Source organism: Mobula hypostoma, chromosome X1 (genome assembly GCF_963921235.1).
Source record: "Mobula hypostoma chromosome X1, sMobHyp1.1, whole genome shotgun sequence".
Lineage (NCBI taxonomy): Eukaryota > Metazoa > Chordata > Chondrichthyes > Myliobatiformes > Myliobatidae > Mobula > Mobula hypostoma.
The window spans coordinates 54,711,806-54,739,758 of NC_086128.1; the positions used below are offsets into that span (position 1 = coordinate 54,711,806).

General features: G+C 43.3%; 1 long non-coding RNA gene and 2 other non-coding genes across 3 annotated transcripts in view; 1 reads left to right on the top strand and 2 right to left on the bottom strand.

Annotated features, from left to right (window-relative positions):
• The window catches only part of LOC134340293 (uncharacterized), a 58,982-nt gene that overhangs the window by 14,573 nt on the left and 16,456 nt on the right, over window positions 1–27,953 (top strand). Inside the window, exon 2 of the long non-coding RNA XR_010016515.1 lies at window positions 19,169–19,633. This is a non-coding gene — a long non-coding RNA (uncharacterized LOC134340293). The remainder of the gene's footprint in view (window positions 1–19,168; window positions 19,634–27,953) is intronic.
• trnac-gca (transfer RNA cysteine (anticodon GCA)) lies at window positions 19,550–19,621 on the bottom strand. Its single transcript has one exon. It is a non-coding gene; the product is annotated as a tRNA-Cys (tRNA).
• On the bottom strand, window positions 23,471–23,542 carry trnac-gca (transfer RNA cysteine (anticodon GCA)). The gene has a single exon. It is a non-coding gene; the product is annotated as a tRNA-Cys (tRNA).

The following is a 27,953-nucleotide window of genomic DNA, read 5'->3' on the forward strand; positions in this document are numbered from 1 at the left end:
TACTTTTCCATCACATGACAGTTAAATGCATTTACCAAATCTGTTTTATATCTTTCTTTCCTTTTTACCTCTAACAAATGCCAGTCTATGTCAGGCCATACAAGCTTCCATGGAGCTACAGCCGGATAAACTACTGAAGGACTTATCCTCAGATCAAATACTCCACATTCTTTCGCGATATCATTCCCTACCCGACTAAAGGTATCCCTCTGAAACCTCCCATTTTCCCAGCACTCCTGCAACACTCCTTTAGTAGGGTGGGAATCATTGTGCCCCTGCAAGTTAGCCCAGTAGTTTGCCATCAGTTGCATCCTTCCTAGTTCCAAAGGCATTATTCCCATTTCTACCTGTAGGGCTGACCCTGGTGATGTTTTAAAAGCCCCACTGCACACTCTCAAGGCCTGAGCCTGAATCACATCCAGCTTCCTTATAAGAGACCTGGCTGCTGATCCATATACTATATTTCCATAATCCAACACAGATCTCACTAAAGCCACATACATTCTCTTCAAAGCTGAACAACTTGCTCCCCATTCCCTACCAGTCAAACATCTCATCACATTTATTACTTTTTTACATTTCTCCTCAACTTTCCTGATATGGTCTGCCCATGTTAATCGTGAATCAAATATAACTCCCAGAAATTTAAATGATGCAACCCTTTCTAATTCAACCCCATACATTCTTAACTTCTTCCCTCCCTCAACCCTTTTCCTGGTAAAAAAAAATACAGTTTGAGTTTTACCTACTGAAAATCTACATCCCCAATCATAACCCCACTCCACCACTTCATCAATTGCTTCTTGTAGTTTCCTGATTATATGGTCCATGTTCCTGCCTCTTTTCCACAAGGCCCCATCATCCGCAAACAGTGACCTACCTATATCCACTGGTACCTTTGTGAAGACATCATTGATCATAATGATGAAAAGTAACGGGCTAATCACACTACCTTGAGGTGTGCCATTTTCCACGATGTACTGTTTTGATAATTCTGATCCAATCCGAACTTGAATTTTTCTACCAAACAAAAAATCTTTAATCCAATTAAAAACTCTCCCACCAACCCCCATCTTGTGCAGTTTAATTAATAATCCTTCCTTCCACATCATATCATAGGCTTTTTCAATGTCAAAGAACACTGCCACCAATGACTCTCTATTTGCCTGGGCCTTCCTTATTTCAGTCTCTAACATAATCACTGAGTCCATGGAATTCCTTCCCTTTCTAAAACCACTCTGATAACTTGCCAGCATTCCCCTTTTCTCAAGCTCATATAATAACCTTTCTGTTATCATCCTTTCCATTATCTTACACATACTTGATGTTAATGCAATTGGTCTGTAGCTAGTGGGTTTTGACAGATCCTTGCCAGGCTTCCTTATTGGAATTACTACTGCTTCTTTCCATGCACTTGGTAATCTTCCCTCCTCCCACACTCTGTTATAAAAATGCAGCAACTTCAAGAGCGCTCCTTCTCCTAGATTTTTTAGCATCACAGAGCATATCAGATCTTTCCCTGGGGAGGTTGGTCTCGATCTCTTTATTGCTCTCACCATTTCTGCTAATGTAAATGGATCATCAATTATATCATCTGTTCCTTCCCTCCTGCTTAACACACCTGGGTGTTGGCTCATTATTCTTTCCCTTCTTCTCCCTTCTTCAGACAAATTTTTTGAACTGTGTATCAGTACAAATGACTTGGCCATGACCTCAGCCTTATCCCTACTGGAGACTGCAGTTTCCTCCTCAGATATCATTACTGGATATTCCCATTCCCTTCTATCTCCTCCCATCCTCTTAATCATTCCCCATATCTCTCCCACAGGTGTTGTTCTTCCTACCTTGTCGCAAAAACTCCTCCAACTTGCCCCTTTAGCTTGACGTATAGTTCTTCTCACCACTGCCTGTGCTTTCTTATATTGAACCAAATGCTGCATATTATGGGTTCTTTTAACTAGCCTGAATGCTCTATTTCTGTTTTTTACAGCCTGACAACATTCCTCTGTCCACCATGGTACCAGTTTCCTATTCATCCTATTTTTACTCCTAGGTATAGATCCTTCTGCTGCCATGATAATTGCTGAAGTCACCTGACTGTTTAATTCATCTACATTTCCAGAAATATCAATCTTTGTCAACCCTTCTTCACTCAACTTCTGGAACTTACCCCAAACAGCATTTTCAAACACCCACTTTGGGGTTCCGCCACCTGGTCTTACTTCAACTCTTTCACCCACTGAACATAAAACTGGGTAGTGATCACTGCCTACTGTTGAAGCAGTCCAAACTCCCCAGTTACTAATGCCAGCCAAGGTATTAGACACGAATGTAATATCTAACACTGACTCAGTTCCTGTTGTTATATCTATCCTTGTGCCGCTACCATCATTCATACACACCAAACCCCTTTCTTCCATCAAATCTTCAATTACCTTTCCATTTGGATCTGTATTCTGATCCCCCCATATTGTGCTATGAGCATTGAAATCTGCACACCACACTACTTTGTCTGTTTTGTCCTTGTATCTTTAATAGGCTGTCCAAATCCAACCTTTTACATGGATTGTAGTAGTTAATTATAACCACTCCCTCCCCTCTCTCCCACACTTCCACCACTATGTATTCCTGATCATCTCCTTTTTCCAGTACCCTATATGGTATACCTTGCTTGATTAACATAGCACAACCCACTCCTCCCCCTAGATTTCTATCTTTCCTTATCATTGTATACCCATATACCACAAAGTCTAAAGTTGGTTTCAACCAAGTTTCCTGAATACACACTACATCCGGTTTTACAACCATTTCTTTAATAAAGTGCTTGAATTCCTGGCTATTGGCCAGTAAGCTTCTTGCATTCCATTGTAAAAGAATCACCATAATTAGTATTAACCAACACATTACACTTCTTGGCTTGACTGATTACTGAGGTTCTCCCTCACTTCCTCCCATGTCAGTCCTACTAACCCTAAATGGTTCACTGCTGCTTTTACCACCAGCTGAATTTTGTCACTTTTTGACTTTACCTCAGCCATACTATTAATCACTCCTGCAATGAATGTTACTAGAGCCTTTTTGTCTACATAAATCCTGTCATTTGTTCTTTGTTGCATCTCTCGTATCCCTGTTGCTCCCTGTTCATTAGGAGCATTATTCTGTTCTCTTGACATTCTTACAGCTTCTGCATAAGTGATCTTTCTGTTCACTCTTATTTCTTGAATTTTATTCTCCCGTCTCATAACCTCACACCCACTATATGCAACATTATGAGCTCCTCCACAATTGCAGCATTTTGGTTGAACTCCTGTTCCACACTTTCCATATTCATGATCACCCCCATATCTAGCACATCTCCTCTGCCTTTTACAGTTTTTAGCCACGTGTCCAAACCTTTGACAATTATAGCACCTCAATGGCTTTGGCACATACACCCTTACTGGGTAACTCATGAAACCCAGGAACACCTTCCTTGGCACTCTTTCTTCTTCAAATTCAATCAATACAGATTCACTTTCCTTTTTCACTCCCTCCTTTGTTGTTTTCAGTCTTTGAACATTCATTACTTTCCCTCCTTTGATATTCCTCTTTATCTCCTCCATATTTATACTCATTGGTATCCCCATAATCACTCCTTTACAACCACTGTTTTGTGCTCCCACCCTCCCAGTGTATTCCACCTTGCATTTTCCTATCTCTTTTAGCTTGAGTGCTTTCTCAAGTTGTTCCTCATTCGCACCTCTTACCAATAAGTTGCCATCATTAAGGACTTTTGCAAATACTATTTCCCCTATCTTATTTGTCAGAGTTGTTGTTAGCACAAACAGGTTAATTTTCTTCATATGTCCCTGAGCCTTCTCATTAAACCTAATTATGACAACACCTCCTCTCTGAGCTTGTTCATCTTCCTCACTTTCAGAGCTTTCTCCACTATCATTTCTTATTCTTTTATTCCCTTTGTCTTGGTTTTTATTCATCCAACCCCTCACTACCTCCTCATTCCCTTTATTTCTCCCTTCACAATAATCCACCTCTCCCCAGCTGCCTACCTCTGGTCCCAAGTCTCTATCCCTCTCCTTCTCCACTTTCTGTCCCTCAACCCCGCCTCTTATCTTGTCTGCCATTACCGGACCCACACGACCCCCTCCCAGCAATTTCCATTCCTTCCCCACTCTCTTTCCCTCAACAGGTTCCAAAACACACTCACACATCAAGCAAAACACAGCCAGCTTCCAGTCAAGCCAACTCAGCCACTCCTGCTCCCAACTGGTCCAACCAATTAACCAGCCAGCCAGCACCCACACTCAAACCCAGGGCCACTTATATTCCCAGGCCCAAGACGAGCATCAGGTGCCTATGATTAAGCCCAACTGAAACAAGGGACAGCAGGAAGACGTGGAGTCCGGAGTCCATGGACTGGGCTGTGGACCGGAACGCGGACTTCACGGACTGGACCATGACACCAAAATCACAACTCTTAAACAATGTAAATCTCATTTGGTAACTTATCAAAGTCTTTGCAAAAATAATCAGTTCTTGCAGAAAATCAAATTCTGATTCTTCGAATGAAAATAAACATCTAACCGCACTAAATTCTCTGCGTCATTACACATTTCATTCCCGCACTGGTTCATCAGCTTGGGTGGTTCCCCATCTTGTTTCTTGGTTCATGAAATAGTTTATCATCCACAGTAAGTCAATTCACAAACTTGTACAAAAACTTGACCAAATCCCTTGGTATAGTTTTACAGAACTAACTCCTGACGACACGGTAGGGATTTTGGACACTTGCCTCTGCCGATCTTCTCTTGTTAAATATGCTGCGTGATATAGCCGTAGCTTCAATAAATCTTTTATCGCTATTATCTCTCTTCCGGGAGTTTCACCCTGAGGTTTTCAAGCTAGTAGGGTAAAGTTACTCACTACTAATTCCACTCTTAACAGTTCACGTCTTCAGCTTCTAATCGTTGCTGTGTTTCTCTCCTTGTTCGTCCTGTGTCCAGCTCACCCCGCCCTCGCATGGCATTTTTTTTTTCAAAATTCTCTCTTCTGTTTTCATGCCTCCACAGATAGAACTTTCTAACATTACATCTTTGGGTTTAATTAACCTGGGTTACATTGACATTGGATACTCTAATGACAAAATTTGAGAAGATAATTGTCCCAAGTAAAAACATCACATTTGAAAGATGTAAGTTCTTTAAGTGTGACCAGAAACAAGCTGTTAGCTGAGCTTCACACACTGAGTAAGCCCTGTGGGTTTGGAGATTTGAGAGACTCATTAATTAGAGACATGATAGTTTGCAGAACTTCAAATTACAGGCTCAGAGAAAGATTACTCCGTGAAAAAAGATTTAACACTGGAAAAAGCTGTGGATATGTGCAGGGCAGCAGAGTCCACGTGAACACAAGCTAAGGCATTGCTAGGGCAGCCACAACAGTGCATGCTGTGAAATCAGAGGGACAAAGCAACAGAAAAGCAGAGAGGTAGACTCAAACAACAAACATGGAGGTAGTCACATTCTAAAGGTGTGTCCTGTTTATGAAAAGTCCTGCAAGAACTGTGGGAAGAAGAATCATTTTGCGAAGTGCTTCAAAACTGGGGCTACCAAGAGAAAGGTGCATATCCTGGTGGGGAGATTAGCGAGGGCTACTGAGGTGACTTTAAACTAGAATGGTTGGGGGGTGGGAATCAAATTAAAGAGGCTAGGCGAGAGGAGGTTAGTTCACAACAGGGGGATGAGACAGAGAGACAGAGGGGTGTAAAGTGAGGGTAGAAGCAAAAAGCAGTAAGGAGAAAAGTAAAAGTCGCAGGCCGCCAAATCCAGGGCAAGCATCAAAAAGGGCCACTTTTCAACATAATTGTATAAGGGCTAAGAGAGTTGTAAAAGAGCGCCTGAAGGCTTTGTGTGTCAATGCAAGGAGCATTTGTAACAAGGTGGATAAATTGAAAGTGCAGATTGTTATTAATGATTATGATATAGTTGGGATCACAGAGACATGGCTCCAGGGTGACCAAGGATGGGAGCTCAACGTTCAGAGATATTCAATATTCAGGAGGGATAGACATGAAAGAAAAGGAGGTGGGGTGGCGTTGCTGGTTAAAGATGAGATTAACGCAATAGAAAGGAAGGACATAAGCCGGGAAGATGTGGAATCGATATGGGTAGAGCTGCGTAACACTAAGGGGCAGAAAACGCTAGTGGGAGTTGTGTGCAGGCCACCTAACAGTAGTAGTGAGGTCGGAGATGGTATTAAACAGGAAATTAGAAATGTGTGCAATAAAGGAACAGCAGTTATAATGGGTGACTTCAATCTACATGTAGATTGGGTGAACCAAATTGGTAAAGTGCTGAGGAAGAGGATTTCTTGGAATGTATGCGGGATGGTTTTTTGAACCAACATGTCGAGGAACCAACTAGAGAGCAGGCTATTCCAGATTGGGTTTTGAGCAATGAGGAAGGGTTAATTAGCAATCTTGTCGTGAGAGGCCCCTTGGGTAAGAGTGACCATAATATAGTGGAATTCTTCATTAAGATGGAGAGTGACATAGTTAATTCAGAAACAAAGGTTCTGAACTTAAAGAGGGGTAACTTTGAAGGTGTGAGACGTGAATCAGCTAAGATAGACTGGCAAATGACACTTAAAGGATTGACGGTGGATATGCAATGGCAAGCATTTAAGGATTGCATGGATGAACTACAACAATTGTTCATCCCAGTTTGGCAAAAGAATAAATCAAGGAAGGTAGTGCACCCGTGGCTGACAAGAGAAATTAGGGATAGTATCAATTCCAAAGAAGAAGCATACAAATTAGCCAGAAAAAGTGGCTCACCTGAGGACTGGGAGAAATTCAGAGTTCAGCAGAGGAGGGCAAAGGGCTTAATTAGGAAGGGGAAAAAAGATTATGAGAGAAAACTGGCAGGGAACATAAAAACTGACTGTAAAAGCTTTTATAGATATGCAAAAAGGAAAAGACTGGTAAAGACAAATGTAGGTCCCCTACAGACAGAACAGGTGAATTGATTATGGGGAGCAAGGACATGGCAGACCAATTGAATAATTACTTTGGTTCTGTCTTCACTAAGGAGGACATAAATAATCTTCCAGAAATAGTAGGGGACAGAGGGTCCAGTGAGATGGAGGAACTGAGTGAAATACATGTTAGTAGGGAAGTGATGTTGGGTAAATTGAAGGGATTAAAGGCAGATAAATCCCCAGGGCCAGATGGTCTGCATCCTAGAGTGCTTAAGGAAGTAGCCCAAGAAATAGTGGATGCATTAGTGATAATTTTTCAAAACTCGTTAGATTCTGGACTAGTTCCTGAGGATTGGAGGGTGGCTAATGTAACCCCACTTTTTAAAAAAGGAGGGAGAGAGAAATGGGGGAATTATAGACCGGTTAGCCTAACGTCGGTGGTGGGGAAACTGCTGGAGTCAGTTAGCAAAGATGTGATAACAGCACATTTGGAAAGCGGTGAAGTCATCAGACAAAGTCAGCATGGATTTGTGAAAGGAAAATCATGTCTGACGAATCTCATAGAATTTTTTGAGGATGTAACTAGTAGAGTGGATAGGGGAGAACCAGTGGATGTGGTATATTTGGATTTTCAAAAGGCTTTTGACAAGGTCCCACACAGGAGATTAGTGTGCAAACTTAAAGCACACGATATTGGGGGTAAGGTATTGATGTGGATAGAGAATTGGTTAGCAGACAGGAAGCAAAGAGTGGGAATAAACGGGACCTTTTCAGAATGGCAGGCGGTGACTAGTGGGGTACTGCAAGGCTCAGTGCTGGGACCCCAGTTGTTTACAATATATATTAATGACTTGAATGAGGGAATTAAATGCAGCATCTCCAAGTTTGCGGATGACACGAAGCTGGGTGGCAGTGTTAGCTGTGAGGAGGATGCTAAGAGGATGCAGGGTGACTTGGATAGGTTGGGTGAGTGGGCAAATTCATGGCAGATGCAATTTAATGTGGATAAATGTGAAGTTATCCACTTTGGTGGCAAAAATAGGAAAACAGATTATTATCTGAATGGTGGCCGATTAGGGAAAGGGGAGGTGCAACGAGACCTGGATGTCATTATACACCAGTCATTGAAAGTGGGCATACAGGTACAGCAGGCGGTGAAAAAGGCGAATGGTATGCTGGCATTTATAGCGAGAGGATTTGAGTACAGGAGCAGGGAGGTACTACTGCAGTTGTACAAGGCCTTGGTGAGACCACACCTGGAGTATTGTGTGCAGTTTTGGTCCCCTAATCTGAGGAAAGACATCCTTGCCATAGAGGGAGTACAAAGAAGGTTCACCAGATTGATTCCTGGGATGGCAGGACTTTCATGTGAAGAAAGACTGGATGAACTGGGCTTGTACTCATTGGAATTTAGAAGATTGAGGGGGGATCTGATTGAAACGCATAAAATCCTAAAGGGATTGGACAGGCTAGATGCAGGAAGATTGTTCCCGATGTTGGGGAAGTCCAGAACGAGTGGTCACAGTTTGAGGATAAAGGAGAAAGCCTTTTAGGACCGAGATTAGGAAAAACTTCTTCACACAGAGAGTGGTGAATCTGTGGAATTCTCTGCCACAGGAAACAGTTGAGGCCAGTTCATTGGCTATATTTAAGAGGGGGTTAGATATGGCCCTTGTGGCTACGGGGATCAGGGGGTATGGAGGGAAGGCTGGTGCAGGGTTCTGAGTTGGATGATCAGCCATGATCATAATAAATGGCGGTGCTGGCTCGAAGGGCCGAATGGCCTACTCCTGCACCTATTTTCTATGTTGCTATGTTTCTATGGTTGATGAGGAAATAGAGGAATTCTTTGTGGATTCTCGACAGACTGCTGGTGCCAGTCAAACAGGATGGGTCATTCCAGTGACTGAATGAGACAGTAATAACATTCAAGCTTGACACTGGAGCCCAGTTGAATTTGGTATCCATGGATGATTACAAGACTCTCACAGTAAAGAGCAATATTTACCCAGTGAAGTTAAAAGTGACAGGCTATACTGGAGAGAACGTTCCAGTAAAAGTGGGCTGCACATGGACCATATCCCTCCATACACCTCCCATCCATGTATCTGTCCAATTTATTCTTAAATGTTAAAAAAGAACCCGCATTTACCACCTCGTCTGGCAGCTCATTCCATACTCCCACCACTCTCTGTGTGAAGAAGCCCCCCCTAACGTTCCCTTTAAACTTTTCCCCCCTCACCCTAAACCCATGTCCTCTGGTTTTTTTTTCCACTTGCCTCAGTGGAAAAAGCCTGCTTGCATTCACTCTATCTATACCCATCATAATTTTATGTACCTCTGTCAAATCTCCCCTCATTCTTCTACGCTCCAGGGAATAAAGTCCTAACCTATTCAACCTTTCTCTGTAACTGAGTTTCTCAAGTCCCGGCAACATGCTTGTAAACCTCCTCTGTACTCTTTCAACCTTATTTATATCCTTCCTGTAATTTGGTGACCAAAACTGAACGCAATACTCCAGATTCGGCCTCACCAATGCCTTATACAACCTCATCATAACATTCCAGCTCTTATACTCAATACTTTGATTAATAAAGGCCAATGTACCAAAAGCTCTCTTTATGACCCTATCTACCTGTGATGCCACTTTTAGGGAATTTTGTATCTGTATTCCCAGATCCCTCTGTTCTACTGCACTCCTCAGTGCCTTACCATTAACCCTGTATGTTCTACGTTGGTTTGTCCTTCCAACGTGCAATACCTCACGCTTGTCTGTATTAAACTCCATCTGCCATTTTTCATCCCATTTTTCCAGCTGGTTCAAGTCCCTCTGCTGGCTCTGAAAACCTTCCTCACTATCTACTACACCTCCAATCTTTGAATCATCAGCAAATTTGCTGATCCAATTTACCACATTATCATCCAGATCATTGATATAGATGACAAATAACAATGGACCCAGCACTGATCCCTGTGGCACACCACCAGTCACAGGCCTCCACTCGGAGAAGCAATTCTTTACCACCACTCTTTGGCTTCTTCCATTGAGCCAATGTCTAATCCAATTTACCACCTCTCCATGTATACCTAGCAACTGAATTTTCCTAACTAACCTCCCATGAGGGACCTTGTCAAAGGCCTTACTGAAGTCCATGTAGACAATATCCACTGCCTTCCCTTCATCCACTTTCCTGGTAACCTCCTCGAAAAACACCAATAGATTGGTCAAACATGACCTACCATGCACAAAGCCATGTTGACTCTCCCTAATAAGTCCCTGTCTATCCAAATGCTTGTAGATTCTGTCTCTTAGTACTCCCTCCAATAACTTACCTACTACCGACGTTAAACTTACCGGCCTATAATTTCCCGGATTACTTTTCGATCCTTTTTTAAACAACGGAACAACATGAGCCACTCTCCAATCCTCTGGCACCTCACCTGTAGACAGCGACATTTTAAATATTTCAGCCAGGGCCCCTGCAATTTCAACACTGGTCTCCTTCAAGGTCCGAGGGAACACCCTGTCAGGTCCCGGGGATTTATCCACTTTAATTTTCCTCAAGACAGCAAGCACCTCCTGCTTTTCAATCTGTACAGTTTCCATGATCTCACTACTTGTTTCCCTTAATTCCATAGACTTCATGCCAGTTTCCTTAGTAAATACAGACGCAGAAAAACCTATTTAAGATCTCCCCCATTTCCTTTGGTTCCGCACATAGCCGACCACTCTGATCTTCAAGAGGACCAATTTTATCCCTTACAATCCTTTTACTCTTAATATACCTGTAAAAGCTCTCTGGGTTATCCTTCACTTTGACTGCCAAGGCAACCTTATGTCTTCTTTTAGCCCTCCTGATTTCTTTCTTCAGTATTTTCTTGCACTTCTTATACCCCTCAAGCAACTTATTTACTCCCTGTTTCCTATACATGTCCTATACAACTCGCTCTTCTTCTTTATCAGAGTTGCAATATCCCTTGAGAACCAAGGTTCCTTATTCCTATTCACTTTGCCTTTAATCGTGACAGGAACATACAAACTCTGCACTCTCAAAATTTCTCCTTTGAAGACTTCCCACCTACTGATCACATCTTTGCCAGAGAACAACCTGTCCCAATCCACGCTTTTTAGATCCTTTCTCATTTCTTCAAATTTGGCCTTCTTCCATTTCAGAACCTCAACCCTGGGACCAGATCTATCCTTGTCCATGATCAAGTTGAAACTAATGGTGTTATGATCACTGGAACCAAAGTGCTCCCCTACACAGACTTCTGTCACTTGTCCTAACTCATTTCCTAACAGGAGATCCAATATTGCATCCCCTCTCGTTGGTCTCTCTATATATTGACTTAGAAAACTTTCCTGAACACATTTTACGAACTCTAAACCATCTAGACCCCTAACAGTATGGGAGTCCCAATCAATATATGGAAAATTAAAATCCCCTACCATCACAACTTTATGTTTCCTGCAGTTGCCTGCTATCTCTCTGCAGATTTGCTCTTCCAATTCTCGTTGACTATTGGGTGGTCTGTAATACAATCTCACTAATGTGGCCATACCTTTCCTGTGTCTCAGCTCCATTTCTAGTATTTGAGAGGCTTTTGCAGTGCTTAATCCCCAATTCTGGATGGCAGATGGACCTTAGATGAGATTTCAAAAATAAACTTTATCGATTATAAATAACATATATAAAGGATGAAGCAGTGCAAAACTTTAATGTTCATGATCACTACGTTCAGTAGTGTTAACATTTTTTAAACCACAGCACCTTTGATGCTTATGTTATCGCCTGGGGTGATACACCCTTTCACTGATTGAGAGGCTTCCCCACCTGACTCAACCCATCCACGTGCAGTAGCATCAGGGGCTTTGTCTGTGCTCCTTTTCACAGAGCCTTGGTATAGGCTGGAACATGCTTCTGTACATCCTTCAGCATGTACTCCTGAAGCGTGGACCATGCCAATCGGCAGCACTCCCTCACAAAATGGCCCTCCTAGCTATCAATGTAACAAATGCAATAACGTGTTGGTCAGACAAAGAGATACCGTGGATATTTTGAGGAATTATTCCAAAAGGCACAGTTAATTTGTTTGGTTGTAAATTAATTTTAAGTGCTTTAGAAATTGTAGAAAAAACTGACTATGAAGCCCCACAGGGTCTGTGTGGCTGGGGGCACTGCAGTCCCTGACATCACCACCAGAAGCCAGCCTTCCATCACTTGCTGGTCTCTGAATCGCTCTCCTTACAACATCTGTGATGGAGGATGTCTTCCTACTTTTCCCAACTCCTGCCTCCAGCGCAGTTTTGAAATGTTCCAAGGTGAACCAGCCAACATGTATGTTGTAGAATTGCTAGCTGGCCCACATGGGTTATGCCAGTGTTCAAGCTCCACACAAGATACCCAACTGTAAGAAGAAGAAAAAGAATATCTTTCTTGTCATTGTTGTGGAGCAATGAAACACAGTTTAGCAGCTAAACGTTTTGCAGCATGACAAAGAATATATACATAAAATAAACTCTAAAACCTCAGGAGTGCGTCCAAAATTAATAATATATGGATGGGGGGGGCGGGGGGGGTGGGGTAGGGCTATTGCACACCTGCCATTCCTGGAAGTGTGATGCATTTAGCTGCCGCCGTCTTAGGAGGGGGGCAGGAGAAGGGAAGGGAAGGGGGTGTTAGACATTTCACTGCTTGTGGGTAGAAGCTGTTAAGGAGTCTCTTTGTTTTCGTCCTTAATGCTCTGTATCTCTTCCCAGAAGGTAGAGGGGAAAACAGATGATGTCCAGGATCAGTGGGATCCTTTGAAATACAAGTAGCCTTCTTTTGAAGTCTGCCAGTATAAATGTCTCTAAGGGAGGGTAATGTTGTGCCAATAACCCGCTCTGCTACCCTCACCACCCGCTGCAAATCCTTCCTGTTCTGTTATGTGCAGCTGGCAAACCACACTGCACAGCAATACGTCAGGAGGCTCTCTATAGCTGTCCGATAGAAGTTGATCAGCAGGTGATGAGGGAGGAGAGCGTGCTTTAGCTTCCTTAGGAAGTAGAGCCTCTGTGGGGCCTTCCCCACCTGATAAGAGATATGGGCAGTCCAGGTGAGGTCAGCCGAGATGTGGACGCTGAGGAACTTGAAACTCTCTACTCTCTCCACCTCTTTCCCGTATATGTGCAGAGCAGAGTGCTCGACGCGCTTTGATTTCCTGAAGTCTACTATCAGCTCCTTGGTTTTTGTGATATTCAAGTCCAGGTTATTATGACAGCACCATTCTGTCAAATGCTGTACCTCCTCCCTATAGGCTGTCTCATCACAGTCTGATATGATACCTATTAGGGTGAGAAAAAGCCTCTGACTATCCACACGATCAATGCCTCTCATCATCTTATACACACATCTTGTGCCAATCTTTTAACCTACTCTAACCCTTCCCTCCTACACAGTCCATAACGCTCCACATATTGATGAAAGAAAAATGGTGAATTATGGACACGAGAGATCCTGCAGATGCTGGAATCCATAGCAACACACATAAAATCCTGCAGGAACTCAGCAGATCAGGTTGCATCTGTGGAGAGGAAGAATTATCAACTGTTTATCCATAGATGCTGCCTGACCTGTTGAGTTCCTGCAGGATTTTATGTGTGTTGCTATGGATTCCAGCATCTGCAGGATCTCTTGTGTCCATAATCCACCATTTTTCTTTCATCAATATACTTTAAGGCCATAAGATCATAAGATATAGGAACAGAATTAAGTCATTTCATAATGGCTGATCCATTTCCTTCCCAGCCCCAATCCCCTGCCTTCTCCCCATCTCCCTTCATGTCCTGAGTAATCCAGACTCTATCAACCTCTTCCTTAAGTATACCCAGTGACTTGGCCTCCACAGCAACAAATTCCACAGATTCACCACTCTCTGGCTAAAGAAATTCCTCCTCATCACCGTTCTAAATGGACATCTCTCTATTCTGAGCCTGTCTCCTCTGAGCTTAGACTCTTTCCCCATAGGAAGCATCTTCTCCACGTCCATTCTATCGAGGCTTTTAAAGATTCGATAGGTTTCAATGAGATCCACCACCCCCCCCCCCGCCATTTTTCTGAACTCCAGTGAGAACACGCCCAGAGCCATCAAGTGTTCCTCATACCCTTCAATCCCAGAATCATTTTTGTGAATGCTCCTTTGAGCCCTCTCCAATGTCAGCACCCAGCACTGTTCACAATACTCCAAGTGAAGCCTCACCAGTCAGTGCCTTATCAAGCCTCAACATTACATTGTTGCTTTTATATTGTATATTCTAAATTAATGCTAACATCACATTTGCCTTCCTCACCACCAACTCAATCTGCAATTTAACCTTTCGGGAGTCTTGCACGAGGATTCCCAAGTCCCTCTGCACCTTGGATTTTTGAATTTTCTCCCCATTTAGAAAATAGTTTATGCTTTGATTTCTTCAACAAAAGAGCATGACCATACACTTCCTGACATTATATTCCAGCTGCCATTTCTTTGCCCGTTCTCAATCTGTCTGAGTCCTTCTGTAGCTTCCCTGCTTCCATCTGCCCTTCCACCTATCTTATATCATCCGCAAACTAGGCCACAAAGCTATCAATTCCATCATCAAAATCATTGATATATAACGTAAAAAGAAGCTATCCTAACAAAGACCCCTGTGGCAGTCAAGCAGAAAAGGCTCACTTTAGTCCCACTCTTTGCCTCCTGCTCCATCCATTTCTGTAATACGATGTGATCATAGCTTGTTAAGCAGTCTCATGTGTGGCACTTTGTCAAAGGTCTTCTGGAAATCCAAGTACACAACATCAACCTATTTTCCTTTGTCTATTCTGCTTGCTATTTCTCCAAAGAATTCCAACAGTTTTGTCAGGGAAGATTTTCCCTTGAGGAAACCATCCTGCCTCCAAGTACCCCAAAACCACACCCTTAACAATTGACTCTAATATCTTCCCAACCATTGAGGTCAGGCTAACTGACCTATAATTTCCTTTCTTCTGCCTCTCTCCCTTCTTGAAGAGTTTATTATATATCCTGAATGTATCTGCAGGTATCACCACCTCCGGCAGTGCATTTAAGTTACTTACCTCTCTTGACTCATAACAGCAGGTTCAGGAATAGTTACTACCCCTCAACCATCAGGGTCTCGAACCAAAGAGGATAACGTCACTCAACTTAACTTGCCCCATCACTGAAATGTTCCTACTACAGATAGACTCACTTTCAAGGACTCTTCATCTCATGTCGTTGATATTTATTGCTTATTTATTTTATTATTATTTCTTTCTTTATGCATTTCTTGTTATTATCCCTATTGTGTTAAATATCCCTAATATATCTGCATCTATCACCATCTCCAGCAGTGCAGTTGAGTTACTTAACGCTCATTGTGTTAAATAAAACCTACACAGAACAATCAAGTTTGAAGGTGATGCGAGGGGCAAGTTTTGCATCGTGGGCTGAAGGACCTGTACTGCACTGTAATGTGACAAGTCAAGCCAATCAAGCAAATTCATGCAGAAAAGGTTACGGTTATAAGTCTAGAAAGACAATAAGACATAGGAGCAGAATTAGGCCATTGGCCCCATCAAGTCTGCTTCGCCATTCAATCATGACTGATTTACTATCCCTCTCAATCCCATTCACTTGCTTACTCCCCATAACTTTTGCCACCCTTACTAACCAAGAAACTATCAGCCTCTGCTTTAAATATATTCAATGACTTGGCCTCCACAGCCGTCTGTGGTAATGAATTCCACGGATTCACCACCCTCTAGCTAAATGAATTCCTCCTCATCTCTGCTGTCAATGGAGGTCACTCTGGTCCTAGACTCATCCAATATAGAAAACATCCTCTCCACATCCACTCTGTCTAGGCCTTTCTACATTGGATAGGTTTCAATGAGATCCACTCTCATTCTTCTAATCTCCAGTGAGTAAAGGCCCAGAGCCACTAAACACTCCTCATACCCAGGATCATTTTTGTGAAGCTCCTCTTGACCCTCTCCAATGCCTTAGATAAGGAGCCCATAACTGCTCACAATGTTCCAAGTACAGTTTCAGCATTACACCCTTGCAATCAAATCCTCCCCTCCCGCATATCCCTTCATTTTCCTTTCATCCTAGTACCATATTGGGCTGATCACACTTATTTACATATACTGCACACTTCATTGTGCAAATAAATGTGACGGGTCTACATGGTACAGAGGTTCACCCCTGCCAGTGGATGCCATACACTGCTTGGCCTTAACACTGCCATGTGTCGCTGGATTCTGGATTTCTTAACAGAGAGACCACAATCAGTCCGTGTTGGCAGGAACATCTCTGACTCCATCACACTGGATCCCCACAAGGCTGTGTGCTTAGCCCATTGCTGTTTACACTGCTAACACATGACTGTGCAGCCAGATTCAAGGAGAACCTGATCATTAAATTTGCAGATGATACCACAGTGGTGGGGCTCATCAGCAAAAATGATGAAACTATGTACAGGGAGGAGGTCAAACACCTAGAGAGCTGGTGCAGGGATAACAACTTGATGCTTGATGTCACCAAAACCAAGGAAATGATCGTCGATTTCAGACGGTCTCAGCCTGAGCACACATCCCTCAGCATCAGCGGCTCCACAGTGGAGAGAGTGGAAAACATCAAGTTCCTTGGGGTGCAGATCTTGGACAATCTCACCTGGTCCAGGAACACCACTGGGATTGTGAAACAGGCCCAGCAGAGATTGCACTTTCTGAGGAAGCTTAAACAAGCATCACTCCCCACTAACATCTTAACTACATTCTACAGAGGCGTGGTTGAGTGTGTGCTGACCTTTTGCATCACAACCTGGTACTCCAGCTGCAGTGCTGTCGACAAAAAAGCCTTGCAGAGGGTGGTTAGGGGAGCAGAGAAGGTTATTGGGGTCTCCCTACCTTCTGTCCAAGACCTCTTTCAGAGTTGATGCCTCCAGAAGACACGGTACATCATTAAAGACCCCTCACACCCTCTCCATGAACTGTTTGATCTTGTGTCATCAGGCAAATGTTACAGGAGCATCAAAACTAAAACCACAAGGCTACTAAACAGCTTCCTCCCACAGGCAGTCAGACTGCTAAATAGCTGCTCTACCTGACTCTGCTTTGGACACTTTTAACTTGCACTGGGCACTTATAACTGATTTTAACTGACATGTGGCTGTTGTGTTTTACTATTTATTGTTATGTCTATTATTTAGTGTTGCGTTTGTTATGTAATGATTGCACTGCTCCTGGGAAACGCTGTCTCATTCTGCCCTGCAGAGCTGATGTATGGTTAGAATGACAATAAAGTTTTTTGAATCTTGAATCTTGAATCTTGAAACTCAGTTGACGATCTCACTGTCACCTAGCGCAGTGGTAATGGAACTCTCATCACTTCTATAATGCAACGTTAGCATGCATTTCAAAAAAATATATAAAAGAAAAAGCAAAGGTATAATGCTGAAACCGTACTTGGAACATTGTGAGCAGTTATGGACCCCTTATCTAAGGCATTAGAGAGAGTCAAGAGGAGGTTCACGAAAATTATCTCAAACATCCCCCCTCTAATAACCATAAAAGCATGTCTTCTGGTGTTTGAATATATTTAAAAAGGGACACCTGTATTTGAACCAGGGACCTCTTGATTTGCACTTAAATACTCTGCTACTGAGCTCTGCAAACTGCAGCTGTCACCATGTTTCCGGCGCCGACATAGCATGCCCACAATTTGCAAACTCTAACCCGCACATCTTTTGGCACGTGGGAGGAAACCGTTATTAGAGGGGGGATGTTTGAGAAGTTTGAAGGTGATGTGAGGGGCAAGTTTTAAATCAGTTATGATTGAATGGCGAAGCAGACTTGATGGGACGAATGGCCTAATTCTGCTCCTATGTCTTATTGTCTTTCTAGACTTATAACCATAACCTTTTCTGCATGAATTTGCAGTCATGGGAAGAACGTGCAAGCTCCTTGCGGACAGCTGCAAGAATTGAACCCTGATTGCTAATTGCTGATGCTGTAAAGCATTATGCTAATGTGCTGCCCACAATCCATAATCCAGTGATCCTACAAAAATTCAGATAGGAGATGTGTGGCAAAATGGTATGTTTATAAATATGACTAGGCCTTCCAACTCGATCCAGACCCTCACAACTCTCTCCCTCCATAACATCCTTTGCATTCTGCCTCACATACAAACACCTATGTCAGGATGCTGTTCATCGACTATAGCTCAGCATTTAACACCATCATTCCCACAATCCTGATTGATAAATTACAGAGCCTGGGCCTCTGTACCTCCCTCTGTAACTGGATCCTCAACTTCCTAACCGGAAGCCCACAATCTGTGCGGAATGGTGATAATATCTCCTCCTTGCTGATGATCAACACTGGCGCACCTCAGGGGTGTGTGCTTAGCCCACTGTTCTACTCTCCATATACACATGACTGTGTGGCTAGGCATAGCACAAATACCATTGTTGGTAGAATCTCAGGTGGTGACGAGAGGGTGTACAGGAGTGAGATATGCCAACGAGTGGAGTGCCAGCAACAACCTGGCACTCAACGTCAGTAAGACAAAAGAGCTGATTGTGGATTTCAGGAAGGGTAAGACGAAGGAACACATACCAATCCTCATAGAGGGATCGGAAGTGGAGAGAGTGAGCAGCTTCAAGTTCCTGGGTGTTAAGATCTCTGAGGCCCTAACCTGGTCCCAACATACAAAGAAGCTATAAAGAAGGCAAGACAGCAACCATACTTCATTTCGGAGTTTTAAGAGTATCAACAAAAACACTCAAAAATCTTCTATAGATGTACCATGGAGAACATTCTGACAGGCTGCATCACATTCTGGTATGTGGGGGGGGGCACGGCAGGGGGTTGTAAATTTAGTCAGCTCCATCTTGAGTACTAGCCTACAAAGTACCCAGGACATCTTCAAGAAGTGGATTGTGTTCTTGTAAAAATTGTATTTATGCTACTTATTTGATACTATGTGCCTGTGATGCTGCTGCAAGTAAGTTTTCCATAAATACATGTATTTGTACATACGACAATAAACTTGAATTTGAATTGCTTTTCCACTTATACTTCACATGATATGGGATTGAACCATTTTAAAGTGCAGACGAACAATTTCCGCTTTCATGTTTATTTATTTATTTATTTAGGCACCAACACGGAGTAGGCCTTTCGAACAACAACTTCCTCCCACCGCCCACCAACAAGTAACCTTAATCGGGCTAACGGGACAGTTAACCTACCTGGCAGGTCTTTAGACTGCGGGCGAAAACCGGAGAACGCAGAGAAAAACCACGCATTCCACTGCCAGGACATACAGCGGCTCCTTACAGGATTGCACCTGAATTGAAGTCCGAACTTCGGAACGCCCTGCACTATCCTGCCCTCTCATTGGGATGTATTACTCGACAAGCTGATGTTTAAGTGGTTGGTTGTATACAGCACATTGTCCTGAAGGCTGATGTGTATTTGATAAGTGATAATTTCAAAAAACAAGGATTGACTGGACAGTATGGGAAAATACTAGGCTGAGGGGGCACCTGGATTTGAACCAAGGACCTCTTGATCTGCAGTCAAATGCTCTACCACTGAGCTATACCCCCTTACAAGCAAATGTAAGTACATGGATTTTAAACTGGTGCAAACAGTATCAGTTTTTCCACAAATTTCTATTTTTAAAAATTTTAATGATGGTTTATCTCTCACCAGAAGATATTGTATTTCATTATTTCACAAACGAGAAAAGCATCTATGAAAAAAAAACACAGTCGACATTTCAGGCCGAGACCCTTCAGTAGGACTGGAGAAAAGAAGCTGAGGAGTAGAGTTGAAAGGTGGGGGGTGAGGGGGGAGAGAAACACAAGGTGATAGGTGACACACATCAAAGTTGCTGGTGAACGCAGCAGGCCAGGCAGCATCGACATTTCAGGCCGAGACCCTTCGTGACAGGTGAAACTTGGAGGGAAGGGATGAAGCAAAGAGCTAGTAAGTGGATTGGTGAAAGACAGAAAGCCATGGAAGAAAGAAGAAAGGGGGAGGGGGGAGGGGGGAGGAGTACCAGAGGGAGGCGATGCGAGGGGAGGCGAGATAACATGAGAGAGGGACAAGGAGATGGAAAATGGTGGGGGGGGGTGCGGGTGGAGGCATTACTGGAAATCCATATTCATGCCATCAGGTTGAAAACTACTCAAACAGAACATAAGGTGTTGCTCCTCCTCCAACCTAAGTGTGGCCTTAGCAATGTCCTTTTTCAAAGAAGGGGGCTTCCCTTCCTCCACCATCAACACTGCCCTCAACCACATCTCTTCCATTTCACGCACGTCTGCTCTTACCCCATCCTCCTGCCACCCTACAAGAGATAGGGTTCCTCTTGTCCTCACCTACCACCCCACCAGCCTCTGCGTCTTCACATAATTCTCAGAAACTTTCGCCACCTCCAGTGGGATCCCACCACCAAGCACATCTTTCCCTCCTCCCCACACCACTTTCTGTCTTCCACTGGGATCACTCACAACACCACTCCTTTGTCCATTCGTCCCTCCGCACTGATCTCCCTCCTGGCACTTATCCTTGCAAGTGGAACAAGTGCTTCACCTGCCCCGACACCTCTTCCCTCACTGCTATCCAGGGCCAGAAACAGTCCTTCCAGGTGAGGCGACACTTCAGCTGTGAGTCTGTTAGGGTTTTATACTGTGTTTGGTGCTGTCGGTGTGGCCTCCTGTATATCGGTGAGACCAGACGTAGATTGGGAGACCGCTTCACTGAGTATCTACGCTCCGTCTGCCAGGGCAAACGGGATCTCCCAGTGACCACCCATTTTAATTCCACTTCCCATTCCCATTCCGATATGTCCATCCATGGCCTCCTCCACTGTCGTGATGAGGCCACATTTAGGTTGGAGGAACAACACCTTATATTCCGTTTGGGTAGCCTCCAACCTGATGGCATGAACATTGATTTCTCAAACTTACAGTAATGCCTCCACCCCTCCCCCCTTCACCATTTCCCATCCGATTGTCCCTCTCTCATGCTATCTCCTTGCCCGCGCATCGCCTCCCTCTGGTACTGCTTCCCCCCCCCCCTTCTTTCTTCCATGGCCTTCTATCTCTTTCACCAATCAACATCCTAGATCTTTGCTTCGTCCCTTCCCTCCAAGTTTCACCTATCATCTTGTGTTTCTCTCCCCCTTCACCCCCCACCTTTCAAATCTACTCCTCAGCTTCTTTTCTCCAGTCCTGCTGAAGGGTCTCGGCATGAAATGTCGACTGTGCTTTTTTTCATAGATGCTGCCTGGCCTGCTGAGTTCCTCCAGCATTTTGTATGTGCTACACCAGATTCCCTACCGTATGTGTTCCCAGGTCATATTCAGGTTTAAGCCAGGTTTTTTCGGATTCTCTCGTCCAAGTTAGATCCTGACCCAATCTGTTAATGAGCCCACTTCATCTTCTACCTCTAACCCAGCCACTGAAATTTTTTTTTTGGTATGGAAGAGTCAACAGCAATATATTTCCAATCGAAAGATCATAAGGTTTAAATCCTGATTTACATTTCCTCATTGGATTCCGTACTGGGTTAGGAATATTTGGGATCACACATCTCTCCTTATTTTCAGTAACATGAAACAAGAGTAGGGCATTCTAGTCCATAAATTCCTAAAGGTTTCAGCACAGTGCTATTCCTTAACACTTCTATTCCTTGATACCCCTTTTCCTCTTCAAGAACCTGTTTTTCTTTAAAATAAAATAATTCAAAGACTCAATTTTGAGAAGACTTTCGATTTCCTAAGATACAGAGGTTCCCTTCACATTGCTTTTAAATGAGCAACTTGTTACTTTTAGCAGGTGACCCCGAGTTCTACAAGGGGTGATTGATAAGTTCGTGGCCTATGGTAGAAGAAGTCAATTTTAGAAAACCTAGCACATTTATTTTTCGACATAGTCCCCTCCTACATTTACACACTTAATCCAGTGGTCGTGGAGCATACGGATCTTGGACCTCTAGAAAGTGCCCACAGCAGGGGTGATTGATAAGTTCGTGGCCTAAGGTAGAAGGAGATGAGTTATACAGCTCTCGTTACATGCACATCAACTCTTTGAGTGATTATGCAGAAAGTTTGAAGTTAATAACTCATCTTCTTCTACCTTAGGCCACAAACTTATCAATCACCCCTGCTGTGGACACTTTCTGAAGGTCCAAGATCTGTATGTTCCATCACCGCTGGACTAAGTGTGTAAATGTAGGAGGGGACTATGTTGAAAAATAAATGTGCTAGGTTTTCTAGAATTGACTCCTTCTACCTTAGGCCACAAGCTTGTCAATCACCCCTCGTAGATTCTTCTACAAAGTGAAACTTGCACCCTATCAGTTAATGATCTTAAATTGACCTGAATTGAAGCAAGTATAATGGAGATTGAGGGGGCATCTGGACTTAAACCAAAGACCTCTTGATCTGCAGTCAAATGCTCTACCATTGAGTTATACCCCCACATGTTCACATATGAAGGGTCTCCACCTGAAATGTGGACTGACTTTTTTCCATAGATGCTGCCTGGCCTGTTGAGTTCCTCCAGTATTTTGTGTGTTACCCCCACATGTTCAGTTCTTTGTCATATGCACAAGTATGTGGAGGTGCAAGTACAATAAAAATTTGTTTGCAGCAACATCACAGTCACGTAGGTACAGACAACACACAGAATATAGTTGAACTACTTTAACAAAACAACGTGGAACTGGATTGTATATGCAACCAATTACTCATTCAGGTTTATTGTCATTCAACTGTACACATGTATGCAGCCAAACGTAACAATGTTTCTCTGGACTAAAGTGCACAACACAATACATATAACTCACACATAAAACATAAGGTAGTATTACCTCAAATACATTAACAAATAATAAAGTGCATTTATGGCACAAGTCAAAAAGTAAACAGAATATGGCACTAGTGCTTCGTACTTGATGAGACCTGGGTAGTGTCAGGGAGTTCAGTAGTCTCATGGCCTGGCGGAAAAAGCTGTTTCCCATCTTAACAGTTCTTGTCCTAATGCTACGGTACCTCCAGCCCGATGATAGGGAGACAAAGAGACTGATGAACGGATAGGAGAGATTATTGATAATGCTAAGTACCCTGTGTATGCAGTGTTTGGGATAAGTATCTCAGATGGGTGGAAGAGAAACCTGATGATTTTCTAAGCAGTCCTCGTAATTCTTTGTAGGGTCTTGTGGTCAGGTGCCTTGCAATTCCAAAACCAGATGGTGATGCAGTTTGTCGGGACACTCTCAATGGTGCTCCTGTAAAAATTGGGGTGAATGGGGAAGTGGAGCCGTACCCACCTCAGTCTCCTCCGGAAGTGGATATTGTTGCAGTGCTAAAGAGGTGGTGTGATCACAAATCTTAATTATTATAATTATCACAGATTTATCATTATTACAAATCTGTGATAATTTAAAGGGGGTACCCAGACTTGAACTAGGGACCACTTGATATGCAGTCAAATGTTCTACCACTGGCCTATACCCCCAGATTAGTGGTCACTATTAGCAGCAATGAAGGATAAGAACAGCAAAGCCAGCAACAGTTTAGCTTGGGGTAGTTGACCAAACTTGATGTTCAGTGATTAATCTTCTACTAATCCAATAATTGTTATTTTGCATGTGGCTTTGAAGCTTTGAACAATGACCTGTTGAACTGCAGCACAATGCCTCCAGCAGAGCACCTGATACCTTTACATGCTGATGTTTCTGTAGGCTCCGTAACCAACATTTCCCTGAAACTAGGGTAGTGATCTCATCACCTTCAGCCCTTAAGGTTGTTATAGCTGGGAATGCTAATGGGGACAAGTTCCCACTACCTATGTTCGCAATAACGTGCGCCTCATAGCCTCTGACAACCAAGTCCAGCTCCTGGTCTTCATGTGTGGCTTAGTTACTAGGCCCAGTGGAACCATTTCTACTGACAGGAGAAAGGGCAAGGGTGGGTTACTGGTGCCTCAAAACCAGTCACTTCGGGTGGATGGGGCTCGTCAGCTCATCTAGGAGAAGGAAAACTCTGATCTCAAACCTTCACTGCCTTGTGGCTATACCCATTCATGGGGAAGGCTTCAGGAGTAAACCCAAATGAAAAATCTGGAGCTGAAGTCCCTAAGTTGAGTTCAAAACTAACTAGCAACTCCTGCAATGCTTCTGGTAGCAAACTGCATCGGTTTCTGCAGTTCCTTTGGGTTCATCAGATGTGTGGAGAGGGGGAGCTTGCTACATGAGCAACAGCTTGTTCTCCATATTGTATTGCCCAGGCTTGCAGATCTAGACAGCTAGGACACAATATCCATGATCAACCCGGACCAACGGAGGCCTCACTCACCCATTCACTCAGCTCTTGCCAAAAATCATTCTCAACAACTTGTTTATCAAATTAATCAGCCAACCAACCAATATTTAGATCTTTCTCTCTATACAATAACACCCTAACCACCCTCCCACCTTTCTCCTCTCCTCATTCCTCAGCAGCCAACTTTCACCCTGTGTTAAATTTATTTCGGTATAATTTATCACTCAGTAGCCTTAAGGTTAAATCTGGATTTCCTTACCTAATAACACCATGAGAACCTTCATGAGAACAGAGCTGCTGGTGGAAGTGGGGGTTGTGGGTTAGATTTCAAAATTTAAGAGAAGTTTGGATAAGTACATGGATGGGAGGGGTTTGAAGGGCTATGGTCCAGGTGCAGGTCGACGGACTCAGCACAATAACAGTTCGGCACAGAGTAGATGGGCCGAAGGGTCTGTTTCTGTTCTGTACTGTAGTTCTCTTTGACTCTATGACTCTATAACAGCTGCATTGGCTCAAGAAGGCAGCTACCACCCTGAGATCCATTTTCTTGCAGGCATTCACAGTAGAACAAAGAAATACAATAGAATAGGAGCAGCACGGTAGCGTAGTGGTTAGCACAACCCTTTACAGTGCAGGCAGCCCTGGTTCAATTCCCACCATTGCCTGTAAGGAGCTTGTATGTTCTCCCCATGTCCGTTTGGGTTTCTTCCAGGTGCTCTGGTTTCCTCCCGCAGTCCAAAGAAGTACCAGTTAGTGGCTTAATTGGTCATTATAAATTGTCCCATGATTAGGCTAGGATTAAATTGGGGGATTACTGGGCAGTGTGGCTTGAAGGGACTATTCTGCACTGTATGTCAATAAATAATAAATAAGTGAATGGAAAACTACACATATTCCCTCAAAGTTGCCATGCAAGTTGATAAGGCGGTTAAGAAGACGTACGGTGTGTTGGACTTCATTAGTTAAGGGATTGAGTTCAAGAGCCGTGACGTAATGTTGCAGCTCTATATAAAACCCTGATTAGACTACGCTTGGAATTTGTGTTCATTTCTGGTCCCTCGTTATAAAAAGGATGTGGAAGCTTTAGAGAGGATGTAGAGGAGATTTACCGGGATGCGGCCTGGATTATGGAGCATGTCTTATGAGGATAGGTTGAGCAAGTTAGGACTTTGGAACAAGGGAACATCAGAGAAGACTTGATGGATGATTATGAAGACATGCAGTCCTCTTTTATTGTCATTTAGTAATGCGTGCATTAAGAAATGATACAATATTTCCTCCGGTGTGATATCACAAAACACAGGATAGACCAAGGCTGAAAAAACTAACAAAACCACATAATTATAACATATAGTTACAACAATGCAACAATACCATAACTTGATGAAGAACAGTCCATGAGCACAGTAAAAAGTTCAAAGTCTCTCAAATGTCCCACATCTCACATAGACGGGAGAAGGAAGAAAAACTCTCCCTGCCATGCCCGACCACAGTCTGACTCTGAGTTGTCCAAAAACTTCGAGCCTCCGAATCAGCTCTCCGACACCGAGTACCGAGCACCATCTCTATCCGAACGATTCGACCTCAATCACGGTCGCCAAGAGCAAGCAAAGCCAGGGATTTTGAGGCCTTCCCTCCAGAAGATTCTTGATCGCGAAGTACAACAGCAGCGAACGAGCGTTTCAGAAATTTCTCCAGATTCTCCAGCACGGCGCTCTGCTATCTCTCCTCCTGCCTACAAGATGAGGAGTGGCAAAGGTTAAGAGACCTTTCCCAGGGCAAAAATGGCTAATATGAGAGGGCATAATTTCAAAATTATTGGAGGAAAGTACAGGGGGGATGTCAGAGGTATGTAGGAGGAAGAGTTGGATTGATCTTAGAGTAGGTTAAAAGGTCAGCATAACATCATGGGCTGAAGGGCCTGTAATGTGCTGTAGTTCAGTGGTCAATATATTTTCATTTGGATATTAAAGCAATTGTTGGGTGAGACTAGAACTAGAGGTTATGGGTTAAAGATGAAAGGTGAAACTTTTAAAGGAACCTGAGGGGGAACTTCTTCACTTAGAGGGTGCTGAGAGTGCAGAATGAGCTGCCAGTGGAAATGGTGGATACAGGTTTGATTTCTACATTTAAGAGAAATTTGGATAAGTACATGGGTGGGAGGGTTATGGAGGACTGCACCACGAGGTGCAGGTCGATGGGACTAGGCAGAATAATAGTTTGGCATAGACTAAATGGGCCAAAGGCCCATTTGCTGTAGTGTTCTAGGACTCTAACAGTACACTTGCTGAAGCTTGTTGGGCCATTCGATGACATGGGTTAGTGCAAAATCAGAACCAGGTTTAATATCACTGGCATATGTCGTGAAATTTGTTGTTTTACAGCAGCAGTACATTGCAATACGTGGTAATAAAAACTGTGAATTACAGTAAGAACTGTGTGTGTGTATATATATATATAACGTTAAATTAAATAGGTCATGCAAAAAGAGAAAAAATAGTGAGGTGGGGTTCATGGATTCAATTTCCATTCAGAAATCTGATGACAAAGGGGAAGAAGCTGTTCCTGAATCATTGAGTAGCAGGTAAATGAGGCTGAGATAAAAGATCAGTGTGATCTTTATTAAGATGAATGCGAAGGCAAACACAAGGGACTGAATGGCCTACTCTTACTCCTATTTCAATTCTGTTCACCAAGGCTTTGAGTGTGTCTCCACCTTGTGAGGTGTTGTCATACTGTAAGCTGCTGGGAAGTGAAAGATGCTGGAGACACTCAACAGATCAGGAAAAACATGTAAAGGTTAATGATCACGCGATAGATTTAGATTGAGTTTCTTAAAATATTAAGGAGGCTTGGCTTGTCAGTGTTCCATGTCACTGAGCAAGATGGCACTGGTCATCTCTGGTGACATCTTGTGGGCACAAAATAACCTGCAGATGCTGGGGTCAAAGCAACACTCACAACACGCTGGAGGAACTCAGCAGGTCGGGCAGCATCCGTGGAAAAGATCGGTCGACGTTTTGGGCCGGAACCCTTCATCAGGACTGTAGAGGGAAGGGCCAGAGGTGATATAAAGAAGGTGGGGGGAGGGTGGGCAGTTCACAAAACTACTAGATATACATCTTCTGAACTACTATCACTGCAATCTGTAACCTGTCATTTCCCTTTTAAGGAATGGACTTCTGAACACACAAACTACTTTTGCACATTGGTTGCTTGTTAGTCTCTGTGCGTAGTTTTTCATTGATTCTATTGTATTTCTTTGTTCTATTGTGGATGCCCGCAAGAAAATGAATCTCAAGATGGTATATGGTAACATATACATACTTTGATAATAAGCTTACTTTGAACTTTAAACTTTGAACAGTCCAGCAAACACCTCTAGATGTACTGACTGCTTGCATATTGGCAATATAAATGCACAGGGACGTAAGAGTAGTGGACTCAGTCTAAGACATCACTAGCACATTCTCTCTACCATCAGAAGTATCTACATGAGTTCCTACCTCAACAGGACAGCATCTATCATCAAAGATACCCACAATCCAGGCCACACCATCTTCTTGTAACTAACATCAGGATGTAGGTACAGGAGCCTGAAGTCC